Source organism: Nerophis ophidion, linkage group LG17 (assembly GCF_033978795.1).
Source record: "Nerophis ophidion isolate RoL-2023_Sa linkage group LG17, RoL_Noph_v1.0, whole genome shotgun sequence".
Lineage (NCBI taxonomy): Eukaryota > Metazoa > Chordata > Actinopteri > Syngnathiformes > Syngnathidae > Nerophis > Nerophis ophidion.
This window is the reverse complement of record NC_084627.1, coordinates 20,108,524-20,125,927: the sequence shown is the minus strand read 5'-3', so window position 1 is coordinate 20,125,927 and position 17,404 is coordinate 20,108,524.

Sequence of the window (17,404 nt, the reverse complement as noted above, 5' to 3'; positions counted from 1 at the left end):
CTTTTCTCGTTCCAATCGCTTTGCACCACGGGAAAATAAATCCCACCAAAGTCCATGTCATGACACCAAGCAACGTTTGCAAGTTTTAAAATACAATTAAAATAAATCATACTTACAAAACCGTCCCATGTGTGACGTCTGTAGGAGCGTTTTCATGCGTGTTTGCACGTGCTATCGTAATGTAATATAGCTAGCGATATTAGCATTAGCAAATATGCCTACACGTGTACAAGTGCCTGTGTTAGTATTATTAAATTACAAGGGCATTCTTTTAAGTTTTGTTAACAACAATTTACAAAATCTTTCGGACCATTATATATCTATGACTTAAAGTCTAATACAGTGGTTCTCAAATGGGGGTACGCGTACCCCTGGGGGTACTTGAAGGTATGCCAAGGGGTACGTGAGATTTTAAAAAAAATATTCTAAAAATAGCAACAATTCAAAAATCCTTTATAAATAAATATATTTAAATATATTTATTGAATAACACTTCAACAAAATATGAATAACACTTCAACAAAATATGAATGTAAGTTCATAAACTGTGAAAAAAATGCAACAATGCAATATTCAGTGTTGACAGCTACATTTTTTGTGGACATGTTCCATAAATATTGATGTTAAAGATTTATTTTTTGTGAAGAAATGTTTAGAATTAAGTTGATGAATCCAGATGGATCTCTATTACAATCCCCAAAGAGGACACTTTAAGTTGATGATTACTTCTATGTGTAGAAATCTTTATTTATAATTGAATCACTTGTTTATTTTTCAACAAGTTTTTAGTTATTTTTATAAATTTTTTTCCAAATAGTTCAAGAAAGACCACTACAAATGAGCAATATTTTGTACTGTTATACAATTTAATAAATCAGAAACTGATGACATAGTGCTGTATTTTACTTCTTTATCTCTTTTTTTCCACTTAAAATGCTTTGCTCTGATTAGGGGGTACTTGAATATATGTAAAAAATATATTTCTTGTAAAATTGTGCGGCTTGAATACGGTACAATAAATATAGTACAAGTTAAAAAAGAAAAGGGTCATAGTACAGAGCAGGGGTCACCAACGCGGTGCCCGCGGGCACCAGGTAGCCCGTAAGGACCAGATGAGTCGCCCGCTGGCCTGTTCTAAAAATAGCTCAAATAGCAGCACTTACCAGTGAGCTGCCTCTATTTTTGAAATTGTATTTATTTACTAGCAAGCTGGTCTCGCTTTGCTCGACCTTTTTAATTCTAAGAGAGACAAAACTCAAATATAATTTGAAAATCCAAGAAAATATTTTAAAGACTTGGTCTTCATTTGTTTAAATAAATTAATTTATTTTTTTACTTCGCTTCTTATAACTTTCAGAAAGACAATTTTAGAGAAAAAATACAACCTTAAAAATTATTTTAGGATTTTCAAACACATATACCTTTTTACCTTTTAAATTCCTTCCTCTTCTTTCCTGACAATTTTAATCAATGTTCAAGTATTTTTTTTAAATAGTAAATACCTTTTAATTTAATTTTTCATTTCAGCTTTAGTTTTTTCGATGAAGAATATTTATGAAATATTTCTTCAAAGTTATTATGATTAAAATAAATAAAAAAATATTCTGGCAAATCTCGAAAATCTGTAGAATTAATTTGAAATCTTATTTCAAAGTCTTCTGAATTTATTTTAAAAATTTTGTTCTGGAAAATCTAGAAGAAATAATGATTTGTCTTGGTTAGAAATATAGCTTGGTCCAATTGTTATATATTCTAACAAAGTGCAGATTAGATTTTATCCATCCATCCATCCATTTTCTACCGCTTATTCCCTTTCGGGGTCGCGGGGGGCACTGGCGCCTATCTCAGCTACAATCGGGCGGAAGGCGGGATTTTAACCTATTTAAAACATGTCATCAAAATTCTAAAATTAATCTTAATCAGGAAAAACTACTAATGATGTTCCATAAATTATTATTATTTTTTTCAAAAAGATTCAAATTAGGTAGTTTTTCTATTCATTTTTTGTCGGTGAATTTTGAATTTTAAAGAGTCGAAATTGAAGATAAACTGTTTCAAAATTTTAATTTTAATTTTTTTCATGTTTTCTCCTTTTTTAAACCATTCAATTAAGTTCAATCATCATTTATTCTCTACAAAAAAACTTTCGTAAAAGGAAAAAAAATGTGTCACGGAATGACAGACAGAAATACCCATTTTTTTATATATATACTGTATAGATTTATTTATTAAAGGTAAATTGAGCAAATTGGCTATTTCTAATAATTTTTTAAGTGTGTATCAAACTGGTAGCCCTTCGCATTAATCAGTACCCAAAAGGTAGCTCTTGGTTTCAAAAAGGTTGGTGACCCCTGGTATAGAGCCTTGTGGCACACCATAAGTCATCATTTTGTTGATTGCATGTTTATTTTTTTGCACCTTCTCATACTCTCAAATTTGTTGTTTTTATTCTCATTCACTTTGTGCAGAAAACGTGGTATGCCATTGTTGTTTTGTGTATGACATTCTCGCGCATGCTGCACACTTCTTTCATTTCATTTTAAAAACACTTCCACTTTCGGCCTCCAAAACACAGTTGTGCTGTCAACACATGACCCGGCATACAGCGCTTTCAACCATTTCCTGTTGAACCCCGCGCAGTGTAAACAATCCCGACATGGCCTGATCGTCGCTACCTACTCAGTTTGGCAAAAACAAGTCCAGATGGAACATTCTCAATGTTGTTTGTCATAATCGGTGGAAAAAAAAACATATGGTGTGAGACCCTGAGAAAAATATATCGAAAAACAAGCGTAGAAGTGAGTCAACAGTGAAATCCAAATACAGTAGATGGCGGCGCTGCCAGCTCACCCGCGAGTGAACCCTGAGTGTGCGACATACATATCGTGCAAGACGGAGAGGAGGTGTGAGCGCCACTGAAAAACATAAAGCCAGATGAAAAATGAAGTGGTTTGTTGAGACGTGTGTGTGTGTGTGTATGTGTGTGTGTGTGTGTGTGTCAATTCTTATTTGTGCAGCACTACCTAGCATTGTGACTGTGCGTCTTTTGTCATCAAAATCGACATTTAGTGTCTTTAAAAGCGACAAAACAAGACATTACTACCCTTGTAAATACAAACCCCGTTTCCATATGAGTTGGGAAATTGTGTTAGATGTAAATATTATAAACAGAATACAATGATTTGCAAATCATTTTCAACCCATATTCACTTGAATATGCTACAAAGACAACATATTTGATGTTCAAACTGATAAACATTTTTTTTTTGCAAATAAACATTAACTTTAGAATTTGATGCCAGCAACACATGACAAAGAAGTTGGGAAAGGTGGCAATAAATACTGATAAAGTTGAGATATGGTCGTCAAACACTTATATGGAACATCCCACATCCCACCCAACTGTTCCCTAATTGGGAACAGGTGGGTGCCATGATTGGGTATAAAAGCAGCTTCCATGAAATGCTAAGTAATTCACAAACAAGGATGTGGCGAGGGTCACCAATTTGTAAGCAAATTGTCCAGCGGTTTTAGAACAACATTTCTCAACGAGCTATTGCAAGGAATTTAGGGATTTTACCATCTACAGTCCGTAAAATCATCAAAAGGTTCAGAGAATCTGGAGAAATCACTGCATGTAAGCAATGATATTACGGACCTTTGTCCCCTCAGGCGGTACTGCACCAAAAACCGACATCAGTGTGTAAAGGATATCACCACATGGGCTCAAGAACACTTCAGAAAACCACTGTCAGTAACTACAGTTGGTTGCTACATCTGTAAGATAAAACTCTGCTATGCAAAGCCAAACCCATTTGTCAACAACACCAAGGAACGTCGCTGGCTTTGCTGGGCCCGAGCGCATCGAAAATGGACCGATGCAAAGTGAAAAAGTGTTCTGTGGTCTGACGAGTCCACATTTCAAATTATATTTGGAAACTGTGGACATGGTGTCCTCCGGAACAAAGAGGAAAATAACCATCCGGATTGTTATAGGCGCAAAGTTCAAAAGCCAGCATCTGTGATGGTATGCGGGTGTATTAGTGGCCAAGGCATGGGTAACTTACACATCTGTGAAGGCACCATTAATGCTGAATGGTCCATACAGGTTTTGGAGCAACATATGTAATCAACCAAGCAACTTGATCATGGACGCCCCTGCTTACTTCAGCAAGACAATGCAAAGCCACGTGTTACAACAGCGTGGTTTCGTAGTAAAAGAGTGCGGGTACTTTCCTGGCCCGCCTGCAGTCCAGACTTTTCTCCCATCAAAAATGTGTGGCGCATTATGAAGCGTAAAATACAACAGCGGAAACCCCGGACTGTTGAACGACTGAAGCTCTACATAAAACAAGAATGAGAAAGAATTCCACTTTCAAAGTTTCAACAATTAGTTTCCTCAGTTCCCAAACGTTTATTGAGTTTTGTTAAAAGAAAAGTGATGTAACACAGTTGTGAACATGCCCTTTCCCAACTACTTTGGCACGTGTTGCAGCCATGAAATTCTAAGTTAATTATTATTTGCAAAAAAACAAAATTAAGTTTATGAGTTTGAACATCAAATATCTTATCTTTGTAGTGCATTCAATTGAAAATGGGTTGAAAAGGATTTGCAAATCATTGTATTCAGTTTATAATATTAACATCTAACACAATTTCCCAACTCATATGGAAACGGAGTTTGTATTTGATATTGGCCCCGATACAAGTGGACTGCAGCGGTACCTGAATTTTCATATCCTACAGATTTTAACAAAACATTTTTTCCCCTCTTCTCTGAGCTGCCACCTCACCCTGGTAGAGGAGTTTGCGTGTCCCAATGATCCTAGGAACTATGTTGTCCGGGGGCTTTAATGCCCCCTGGTAGGGTCTACCAAGACAAACAGGAGATATCAGACAAAGAGCAGCTCGAAGACTTCTATGGGAAGCAACAATCAGGACTCAGATTTCCTTCGCCCTGGCGCAGGTCACCGGGGCCCCCCTCTGGAACCAGGTCCAGAGTTGGGGAAAGATGCCCTGCAGAGGCAACGTGGGTCACCCCTCCAATGGGCTCACCACTCATGGGAGGGGCCATAGAGGTCGGATGCCGCGTGAGCTGGGCGGGAGCCGAAGGCAGGGCACTTGGCGGTCTGATCCTTGGCTACATAAACTAGCTCTTGGGACGTGGAATGTCAACTCACTGAGGAGGAAGGAGCCTGAGCTAGAGCGCGAGGTAGAGAAGTTCTGGCTGGATATGGTCGGACTCACCTCGACGCACAGCAAGGGCTCTGGAACCAGTTCTCTTGAGAGGGGATGGACTCTCTTCCACTCTGGCGTTGCACGCAGTGAGAGGCGACGAGCTGGGGTAGCAATTCTTGTTGCCCCCCCCCCCGACTCAAAGCCTGTACGTTGGAGTTCAACCCAGTGGACGTGAGGGTAGCCTCCCTCCGTTTTCGGGTGGAGTGACGGGTTCTGACTGTTGTTTGTGCTTACGCACCAAAATGCAGTTCAGAGTACCCACCCTTTTTGGATACACTCTAGGGAGTACTAGAAAGTGCTCCACCGGGTGATTCCCTTGTCCTACTGGGGGACTTCAACGCTCATGTTGGCAATGACAGTTAAACCTGGAGAGGCGTAATTAGGAAGAATGGCCGCCCGGATCGGAACCCGAGTAGTGTTTTGTTATTGGACTTTTATGCTTGTCCTAGATTGTCCAGTACAAACAACATGTTCAAACACACGGCCGCAGTTCCATGATTGACTTTGTAGTTGTGTAATCGGATTTGCGGCCTCACGTTTTGGACACTCGGGTGAAGAGAGGGGCGGAGCTTTCTACCGATAACCACCTGGTGGTGAGTTGGCTGCGATGATGGGGGAGGACGCCGGACAGACCTGGCCTGCCCAAACGCATTGTGAGGGTTTGCTGGGAACGTCTGGCAGAGTCTCCTGTCAGAGTTTCAATTCCCACCTCCGGAAGAACTTTGAACATGTCACGAGGGAGGTACCGGACATTGAGTCCTAGTGGACCATGTTCCGCACCTCTATTGTCGAGGCGGCTGATTAAAGCTTTGGCAGCAAGGTAGTTGGTGCCTGCCGAGAACCAAGAACCCGTTGGTGGACACTGGCGGTGAGGGATGCCATCAAGCTGAAGAAGGAGTCCTATCGGGTTCTTTTCGCTCATTGGACTTCGGAGGCAGTGGGCAGTTACCGACGTGCCTAGCGGTGTGCGGCTTCAGCGGTCGCGGAGGCAAAAACTCGGACATGGGAGGAGTTCGGGGGAGCCATGGAAAATGACTTCCGGATGGTTTCGAAGCGATTCTGGACCACCGCCCGCCGCCTCAGGAAGGGGAAGCAGTGCACTGTCAACACCGTGTATGGTGTGGATGGTATTCTGCTGACCTCAACCGCGGATGTTGTGGATAGGTGGAAGGAATACTTCAAAGACCTCCTCAATCCCACCAACATGTCTTCCTATGAGGAAGCAGGGCCTGGGGAATTTGTGGTGGGCTCTCTTATTTCTGGGGCTGAGGTCGCTGAGGTAGTTAAAAAGCTTTTCGGTGGCAAGGCCCCAGGGGTGGATGAGATCTGCCCAGAGTTCCTTAAGGCTCTGGATGCTGTGGGGCTGTGTTGGTTGACAAGACTGTGCAGCATCGCGTGGACAACGAGGGCGGTACCTCTGGATTGGCAGATCGGGGTGGTGGGCCCTCTCTTTAAGAAGGGGGACCGGAGGGTGTGTTCCAACTATCGTAGGATCACACTCCTCAGCCTTCCCGGTAAGGTTTATTCAGGTGTACTGGAGAGGAGGCTACGCCAGATAGTCGAACCTCGGATTCAGGAGGAACAGTGTGGTTTTTGTCCTGGTCGTGGAACTGTGGACCACCTCTAAACTCTCGGTAGGGTCCTTGAGGGTGCATGGGAGTTTGCCCAACCAGTCTACATGTGCTTTGTGAACTTGGAAAAGGCATTTGACCGTGTCCCTCAGGAAGTCCTGTGGGGAGTGTTCAGAGAGTATGGGGCATCGGACTGTCTGATTGTGGCGGTCCACTCCCTGCACGATCAGTGTCAGAGCTTGGTCCGCATTGCCGGCAGTAAATCGGACACGTTTCCAGTGAGGGTTGGACTTCGCCAAGGAAAAGAGTGGAGTGCCATCTCTGGGTTGGGGAGGAGACCCTGCCCCAAGTAGATGAGTTCAAGTACTTAGGAGTCTTGGTCACGAGTGGGGGAAGAGTGGATCGTGAGCTCGACAGCGGGATCGGTGCGGCATCTTCAGTAAAGCGGACGCTGTACCGATCCGTTGTGGGGAAGAAGGCGCTGAGCCGGAAGGCAAAGCTCTCAATTTACCGGTCGATCTACGTTCCCACCCTCACCTATGGTCATGAGCTTTGGGTCACGACCGAAAGGATAAGATCACGGGTACAAGAGGCCGAAATTAGTTTCCCCCACTTAGAGATAGGGTGACAAGCTCTGCCATCCGGGAGGAGCTCAAAGTAAAGCCACTGCGCTTCCACATGGAGAGGAGCCAGATGAGGTGGTTCGGGCATCTGGTCAGGATGCCACCCGAATGCCTACCTAGGGAGGTGTTTAGGGCATGTTCAACCGGTAGGAGGCCACTAGGAAGACCCAGGACACGTTGGGAAGACTATGTCTCCCGGATGGCCTGGGAACGCCTTCGGGATCCCCCGGGAAGAGGGAAGTCTGGGCTTCCCTGCTTAGGCTGCTTCCTTGCGACCCGACCTCGGATAAGCGGAAGAAGATTGATAGAGGGATAGGATTTTTTCCCCAGTTTTTGTATCCAGTCTTGGTTACCGCACGGCCAAACATTGCACCTGAAAAACGAGTCTGTTAGTCCACGCAATTAAAATGCCTCATCAAAAAAACCCAGACACATTATATACAGAGTACTATATACATGTATATATATATATATATATATATATATATATATATATATATATATATATATATATATATATAAAGCACCTGGGGATAGGTTGATTGGTAACACTAAATGGTCCCTAGTGTGTGAATGTGAGCGTGAATGTTGTCTGTTTATCTGTGTTGGCCCTGTGATGAGATGGTGACCTGTCCAGGGTGTGCGACTCCTTCCGCCCGATTGTAGCTGAGATAGGTACCAGCGCACCCCGCGACCCCAAAGGGAATAAGCGGTAGGAAATGGATGGATGGATATATACACACATATATATATATATATATATATATATATATATATATATATATATATATATATATGTATATATATATATATATATATATATATATGTATATATATATATATATATATATATATATATATATATATATATATATATATATATATACGTCACTGGGGGGGAAAGAGCCTGAGCTAGTGCGCGAAGTCGAGAAATTCCGGCTGGATATAGTCGGACTCACTTCGACGCACAGCAAGGGCTCTGGAACCACTTCTCTCGAGAGGGATTGGACCCTCTTCCACTCTGGCGTTGCTGGCAATGAGAGGCGACGGGCTGGGGTGGCAATTCTTGTTTCCCCCTGGCTCAAAGCCTGTACGTTGGAGTTCAACCCGGTGGACGAAAGGGTAGCCTCCCTCCGCCTTCGGGTGGGGGGCCGGGTCCTGACTGTTGTTTGTGCTTATGCACCAAACAGCAGTTCAGAGTACCCACCCTTTTTGGGAACACTCGAGGGAGTACTGGAAAGTGCTCCCCCGGGTGATTCCCTTGTCCTACTGGGAGACTTCAACGCTCACGTTGGCAACGACAGTGAAACCTGGAGAGGCGTGATTGGGAAGAATGGCCGCCCGGATCTGAACCCGAGTGGTGTTTTGTTATTGGACTTTTGTGCTCGTCACAGTTTGTCCATAACAAACACCATGTTCAAACATAAGGGTGTCCATATGTGCACTTGGCACCAGGACACCCTAGGCCGCAGTTCCATGATCGACTTTGTAGTTGTGTCATCGGATTTGCGGCCTCATGTTTTGGACACTCGGTTGAAGAGAGGGGCGGAGCTTTCTACCGATCACCACCTGGTGGTGAGTTGGCTGCGATGGTGGGGGAGGATGCCGGACAGACCTGGGAGGCCCAAACGCATTGTGAGGGTCTGATGGGAACGTCTGGCAGAGTCTCCTGTCAGACAAAGTTTCAATTCCCACCTCCGGAAGAACTTTGAACATGTCACGAGGGAGGTGCTGGACATTGAGTCCGAGTGGACCATGTTCCGCACCTCTATTGTCGAGGCGGCAGATCGGAGCTGTGGCCGCAAGGTAGTTGGTGCCTGTCGGGGCGGCAACCCTAAAACCCCTTGGTGGACACCAGCGGTGAGGGATGCCGTCAAGCTGAAGAAGGAGTCCTATCGGGTCCTTTTGGCTCATAGGACTCCGGAGGCAGTGGACAGGTACCGACAGGCCAAGCGGTGTGCAGCTTCAGCGGTCGCGGAGGCAAAAACTCGGACATGGGAGGAGTTCGGGGAAGCCATGGAAAACGACTTCCAGACGGCTTCGAAGCGGTTCTGGACCACCGTCCGCCGCCTCAGGAAGGGGAAGCAGTGCACTATCAACACCGTGTATGGTGCGGATGGTGTTTTGCTGACCTCGACTGCGGATGTTGTGGATAGGTGGAAGGAATACTTCGAAGACCTCCTCAATCCCACCAACACGTCTTCCTATGAGGAAGCAGTGCCTGGGGAGTCTGTGGTGGACTCTCCTATTTCTGGGGCTGAGGTCGCTGAGGTAGTTAAAAAGTTCCTCGGTGGCAAGGCCCCAGGGGTGGACGAGATCCGCCCGGAGTTCCTTAAGGCTCTGGATGCTGTGGGGCTGTCTTGATTGACAAGACTTTGCAGCATCGCGTGGACTTCGGGGGCGGTACCTCTGGATTGGCAGACCGGGGTGGTGGTTCCTCTCTTTAAGAAAGGGGACCGGAGGGTGTGTTCCAACTATCGTGGGATCACACTCCTCATTCTTCCCGGTAAGGTTTATTCAGGTGTACTGGAGAGGAGGCTACGTCGGAGAGTCGAACCTCGGATTCAGGAGGATCAGTGTGGTTTTCGTCCTGGTCGTGGAACTGTGGACCAGCTCTATACTCTCGGCAGGGTTTTTGAGGGTGCATGGGAGTTTGCCCAACCAGTCTACATGTGCTTTGTGGACTTGGAGAAGGCATTCGACCGTGTCCCTCGGGAAGTCCTGTGGGGAGTGCTCAGAGAGTATGGGGTATCGGACTGTCTTATTGTGGCGGTCCGTTCCCTGTACGATCAGTGCCAGAGCTTGGTCCGCACTGCTGGCAGTAAGTCGAACACATTTCCAGTGAGGGTTGGACTCCGCCAAGGCTGTCCTTTGTCACCGATTCTGTTCATAACTTTTATGCACAGAATTTCTAGGCGCAGTCAAGGCGTTGAGGGGTTCCGGTTTGGTAACCGCAGGATTAGGTCTCTGCTTTTTGCAGATGATGTGGTCCTGATGGCTTCATCTGACCGGGATCTTCAGCTCTCGCTGGATCGGTTCGCAGCCGAGTGTGAAGCGACCGGAATGAGAATCAGCACCTCCAAGTCTGAGTCCATTGTTCTCGCCCGGAAAAGGGTGGAATGCCATCTCACAAGTATAAAACTTGGGGCAGGAGGAGACCCTGCCCCAAGTGGAGGAGTTCAAGTACCTAGGAGTCTTGTTCACGAGTGAGGGAAGAGTGGATCGTGAGATCGACAGGCGGATCGGTGCGGCGTCTTCAGTAATGCAGACGTTGTACCGATCCGTTGTGGTGAAGAAGGAGCTGAGCCGGAAGGCAAAGCTCTCAATTTACCGGTCGATCTACGTTCCCATCCTCACCTATGGTCATGAGCTTTGGGTCATGACCGAAAGGATAAGATCACGGGTACAAGCGGCCGAAATGAGTTTCCTCCGCCGTGTGGCGGGTCTCTCCCTTAGAGATAGGGTGAGAAGCTCTGCCATCCGGGAGGGACTCAAAGTAAAGCCGCTGCTCCTTCACATCGAGAGGAGCCAGATGAGGTGGTTCGGGCATCTGGTCAGGATGCCACCCGAACGCCTCCCTAGGGAGGTGTTTAGGGCACGTCCAACCGGTAGGAGGCCACGGGGAAGACCCAGGACACGTTGGGAAGACTATGTCTCCCGGCTGGCCTGGGAACGCCTCGGGATCCCCCGGGAAGAGCTAGACGAAGTGGCTGGGGAGAGGGAAGTCTGGGTTTCCCTGCTTAGGCTGTTGCCCCCGCGACCCGACCTCGGATAAGCGGAAGATGATGGATGGATGGATGGATATATATATATACATATATATATATATATATATATATATATATATATATATATATATATATATACAGTATATATACAGATATATATATATAGGATTAATCCAAAATTGGAAAAAAAATATTGTGCTAACAAACAAACGGAAAAACATTGCAGTTGGATTGTAGAGGGAAAACAGAACAAGAATAAAGATGCTGGTCATATTGACAACACATTATAAAAAACAATAATATTCTTACAGGACATCACACTAAGCATCCAGACCACCTGACCTTTAGAATCCCTCCAGATGCTGACAGTTTGATGCTAAGTGGTAGATTGTTTCTTAGTAGGATCTCATGTTCAGAGAAAAGACAAGAAAAAAAAACATGGCTATGAGCCATGTTGCTTACAGACTCGTCAGCACGTGTGGCCCAGGGGGGTCACGGCTTTGACCTCATTCTCTACCCCCAACAGCTCACTGTATGAACAACACAGAACACCGTTAAAGACTCACCTGTTACAAATACCTTCTCAGAGCTGTTTTTTTTCCTTTTGTCTATTTATGTTCAATTATGTTGATTTACACTTGTCCAATTTAGTTGCTTTATTTTTTATTATTATTATCATTACGCTGTATTTTTTAATGTTTATTATAATCATGTTATCCATCCATTTTCTACTGCTTGTCCCTTTTCTTATGATTATCTAAAATGTCCAAGCACATTTAGCTATATAAATACAATTAATTACAAAACCAGTGATGTTGGCAAGATGTGTATTATATATTTTTTTTGCAAATAATCATTAACTTAGAATTTAATGGCTACAACACATTGCAAAAAAGTTGGCACAGGGGCATTTTCCCCACCGTGTTACATGGCCTTTCCTTTTAACAACACTCAGTAAACGTTTGGGAACTGAGGAGACCCATTTTTGAAAATTTTCAGGTGGAATTATTTCCCATTCTTGCTTGATGTACAGCTTAAGTTGTTCAACAGTCTCTGTTGTGGTATTTTACGCTTCATAAAAAGCACCACACATTTTCAACGGGAGACAGGTCTGGACTACAGGCAGGCCAGTCCAGTACCCGCACTGTTTTACTACGAAGCCACGCTATTGTAACACGTTGCATGGCATTGTATTGCTGAAATAAGCAGGGGCGTCCATGAAAAAGACGTTGCTTGGATGGCAACATATGTTGGTTCAAAACCTGAATGTATACATTTCAGCATTAATGGTGCCTTCACAGATGTGTAAGTTGCCCATGCCTTGGGCACTAATACACCCCCATACCATCACAGATGCTGGCTTTTGAACTTGGCGCCTAGAAAAGTCCGGATTGTTCTTTTCCTCTTTGGTGCCCGGTTTCCAAAAACAATTTGAAATGTAGACTCATCAGACCACAGAACACATTTCCACTTTGCATCAGTCCATTTTAGATGAGCTCGGGCCCAACAGCGTTTCTGGGTGTTGTTGATAAGTGGCTTTCGCTTTGCATAGTATAGTTTTAACTTGCACTTACAGATGTAGCGACAAAATTAAATTGCTGACAGTGTTTTTCTAAAGTGTTCCTGAGCCAATGTGGTGATATCCTTTACACACTGTTGTCGATTTTTGATGCAGTACAGCCTGAGGGATCCAAGGTCACGGGCATGCTGCTTACGTGCAGTGATTTCTCCAGATTCTCTGAACCTTTTAATGATATAACAGATGCTGAAATGCCTAAATTCTTTGCAATAGCTCATTGAGAAATGTTGTTCTTAAACTGTTCAACAATTTGCTCACGCAATTGTTCACAAAGTGTTGACCCTCGCCCCATCCTTGTTTGTGAATGACTGAGCATTTCATGGAAGCTGCTTTTATACACAATCCTGGCACCCACCTGTTCCCAATTAGCCTGCTCACATGTGGGATGTTCCAAATAAGTGTTTGATGAGCATTCCTCAACTTTGTCTGTCTTTTTTTGCCACTTGTGCCAGCTTTTTTGAAACCTGTTGCAGACATCAAATTCCAAATGAGCTAATATTTGCAAAAAACAACAAAGTTCTCCAGTTCGAACGTTAAGTCTCTCGGCTTTGCAGTCTATTCAATTGAACATAGGTTAAAAAGGATTTGTAAATCATTGTATTTTGTTTTTATTTACGATTTACACAATGTGCCAACTTCACTGGTTTTGGGTTTTGTACATTTATGCGGCGGAAATGACTTTTACTGTCTTTTTTTACACTCGAGATATTCGAACGTGGAGAAAAAACGAGGCTCTAGTGTGGAGCCTTGTGGTGCACCGCCTGCACTGAACACAACCACGGCAGCATATGCCTACTATTCCTATCTTTTTATTTCACTCCAGGTAGCAGTTTTAAAGTTTTTTTTTCTTTCTAAAGAACGTATTATTCTTTACTTTAGGGTTATTATTTGATCATATTTGATCAAAAAGTATCATTGTCGAGTTCGAAATGTACTGTTACATGACTTAAAACAAAAGAAGTCCCAGGGTACTACAGAGTGAATTTGAAAATCCCAAAGAAGTATGCAGTTATTCCCTCAGGGACCAAACTGTATTTCACTGAGCTTACATGCTCGGTTTTCTCGTTAAATATTAAACCAAATATGCGGGTGATGTATTGAGGAAGTGATTCCTAAAAATAGCATGTTTTTTTTCTAATATAGAGGCCACTGAAGGCAGTGACAAACATATAAACACTTTGTTTACAGCATCCAAAAAGCATTAGAAAACAACAGCGGCATCCGGAGAGATAGCATACATTATCAAAAGGAAACCATCATCAAAAGGAAACTTACATTAGATTCACCTATGGCGTACTGTGCCCTAGGGTTTTCTTTTCTTTTTTAACATCAGTGCAGGTTCCATACATCTTTTTACTTCATTGGCTACACTTGCACCAGCTGGTTTGAATTCCAATACAAGAGTTGCATCAAAAAAATCCGATTTGGATGTGTTGACCATCTAATGCAGTTAAAAAATGTTGCCAAAATAATTCAAACCCCGTTTCCAAATGAGTTGGGAAATTGTGTTGGATGTAAATATAAACGGAATACAATGAATGCACTACAAAGACAAGATATTTGATGTTCAAACTCATGAACTTTATTTTTTTTGCAACTAATAATTAACTTAGAATTTCATGGCTGCAACACGTGCCAAGGTAGTTGGGAAAGGGCATGTTCACCACTGTGTTACATCACCTTTTCTTTTAACAACACTCAATAAATGTTTGGTAACTGAGGAAACTAATCGTTGAAGCTTTGAAAGTGGAATTTTTTCCCATTCTTGTTTTATGTAGAGCTTCAGTCGTTCAACAGTCCGGGGTCTCCGCTGTTGTATTTTACACTTCATAATGCCACACATATTTTCGATGGGAGACAGGTCTGGACTGCAGGCGGGCCAGGAAAGTACCCGCATTCTTTTTTTACGAAGCCACGCTGTTGTAACACGTGCTGAATGTTGCTTGGCATTGTCTTGCTGAAATGAGCAGGGGCGTCCATGAAAAAGACGGCGCTTGGATGGCAACATATGTTGTTCCAAAACCTGTATGTACCTTTCAGCATTAATGGTGCTTTCACAGATGTGTAAGTTACCCATGCCTTGGGCACTAATGCACCCCCATACCATCACAGATGCTGGCTTTTGAACTTTTCGTCGATAACAGTCTGGTTGGTTTGCTTCCCCTTTGGTCCGGATGACACGATGTCGAATATTTCCCAAAAACATTTGAAATGTGGAAAAGTCAGACCACAGAACACTTTTCCAATTTGCATCCGTCCATCTTAGATGATCTCGGGCCCAGAGAAGCCGGCGGCGTTTCTGGATGTTGTTGATAAATGGCTTTCGCTTTGTAGAGTACAGCTTTAACTTGCACTTACAGATGAAGCGACAAACTGTATTTAGTGACAGTGGTTTTCTGAAGTGTTCCTGAGCTCATGTGGTGATATCCTTTAGAGATTGATGTCGGTTTTTGATACAGTGCCGTCTGAGGGATCGAAGGTCACGGTCATTCAATGTTGGTTTCCAGCCATGGCGCTTACGTGGAGTGATTTTACCAGATTCTCTGAACATTTTGATGATATTATGGACCGTGGATGTTGAAATCCCTAAATTTCTTGCAATTGCACTTTGAGAAACGTTGTTCTTAAACTGTTTGACTATTTGCTCACGCAGTTGTGGACAAAGGGGTGTACCTCGCCCCATCCTTTCTTGTGAAAGACTGAGCATTTTTTGGGAAGCTATTTCTATACCCAATCATGGCACCCACCTGTTCCCAATTAGCCTGCACACCTGTGGGATGTTCCATATAAGTGTTTGATGAGCATTCTTCAACTTTATCAGTATTTATTGCCACCTTTCCCAACTTCTTTGTCACGTGTTGCTGGCATCAAATTCTAAAGTTAATGATTGTTTGCAAAAAAAAAAAAGTTTATCAGTTTGAACATCAAAGTCTTTGTAGCATATTCAACTGAATATGGGTTGAAAATGATTTGCAAATCATTGTATTCCGTTTATATTTACATCTAACACAATTTCCCAACTCATATGGAAACGGGGTTTGTAGAAACAACTCCCAGTATGACGCGGTACACTGCCAACTACATGCACACTCATAAAGAGAATGCTCAATTCATTCAAAATTGAACCAAGCTTTATTAGTTTTTAAAAAGGGCAGATTTTCAATGGAGATATTGAATTGGATCTGGAAATGTGACACTTAAAAGGGACAATCCGCTCTAAAAGTCGACGGTGTGCAGACAGCAGCCATTCTGTATTCATGACAGGATACACAGCTGGCAGCCAACCCTTGACGCTGGCAAGTGTGTGTCTGTGTGTGTGTGTGTGCATGTGTGTGTGTGTGCATGGTGGCTGCATCTAAAGTAGCCCCTGTTGTACACTCGTGGCATCATGATTCAATTATACAGAGCCAGTGCTTTGCCTGAATATTAATCTGGGGGGCCCAAACTTAATTTGTCTGGCGATGGGGGGGACACAAGCCCATCTGGCAACATAGCGAGTCAAGTGTGTGTGTGCGTGTAGACGTGTGTGAGAGAGGTAGGGGGTTGTTTGTCTATTGTGAAACACAGAGGGCCATGTCACAGGCTCACTTTCAGAAAATCACACAAAATGATATTTTCACGCAAGGTAAACACGATAACGGCGTTAGGAATCCGGCCAAAGTGACACAATATCGCATATCTCAGTCATAATTGTACAAAATAATGTCAAAATGATGATGAAACTGTGCATGCAAGGATAACTTTGTAATAACTCACGCAATTAAGAGAAGGAAGATGAGGAATTATGATTATAAGGTAAGAATATAGCATTAATACAGTACAAAATCAAATGATATATATATATATATATATATATATATATATATATATACATATATATATGTATATACATATGCATATATATATATATATATATACATATGCATATATATATATATATATATCTATATATATGTATATACATATGCATATATATATATATATATATATATATGTATACATATATATATGTATATACATATGCATATATATATATATATATACATATGCATATATATATATATATATACATATGCATATATATATATATATACATATGCATATATATATATATATATACATATGCATATATATATATATATATATATATATATATATATATATATATATATATATATATATATATATATATATATCCATCCGTTTTCTACCACTTATTCCCTTTGGGGTCGCAGGGGGCGCTGGCGCCTATCTCAGCTACAATCGGGCGGAAGGCAGGGTACACCCTAGACAAGTCGCCACCTCATCGCAGGGCCAACACGGATAGACAGACAACATTCACACTCACATTCACACACTAGGGCCAATCAACCTATCCCCAGGTGCATGTCTTTGGAGGTGGGAAGAAGCCGGAGTACCCGGAGGGAACCCACGCATTCACGGGGAGAACATGCAAACTCCACACAGAAAGATCCCGAGCCCGGGATTGAACACAGGACTACTCAAGACCTTTGTATTATGAGGCAGACGCACTAACCCCTCTTCCACCGTGAATCCCTATATATATATATATATATATATATATATATATATATATGTATATTTATACATATATGTATATATATATACATATATGTATGTATATATACATATACATACATATAT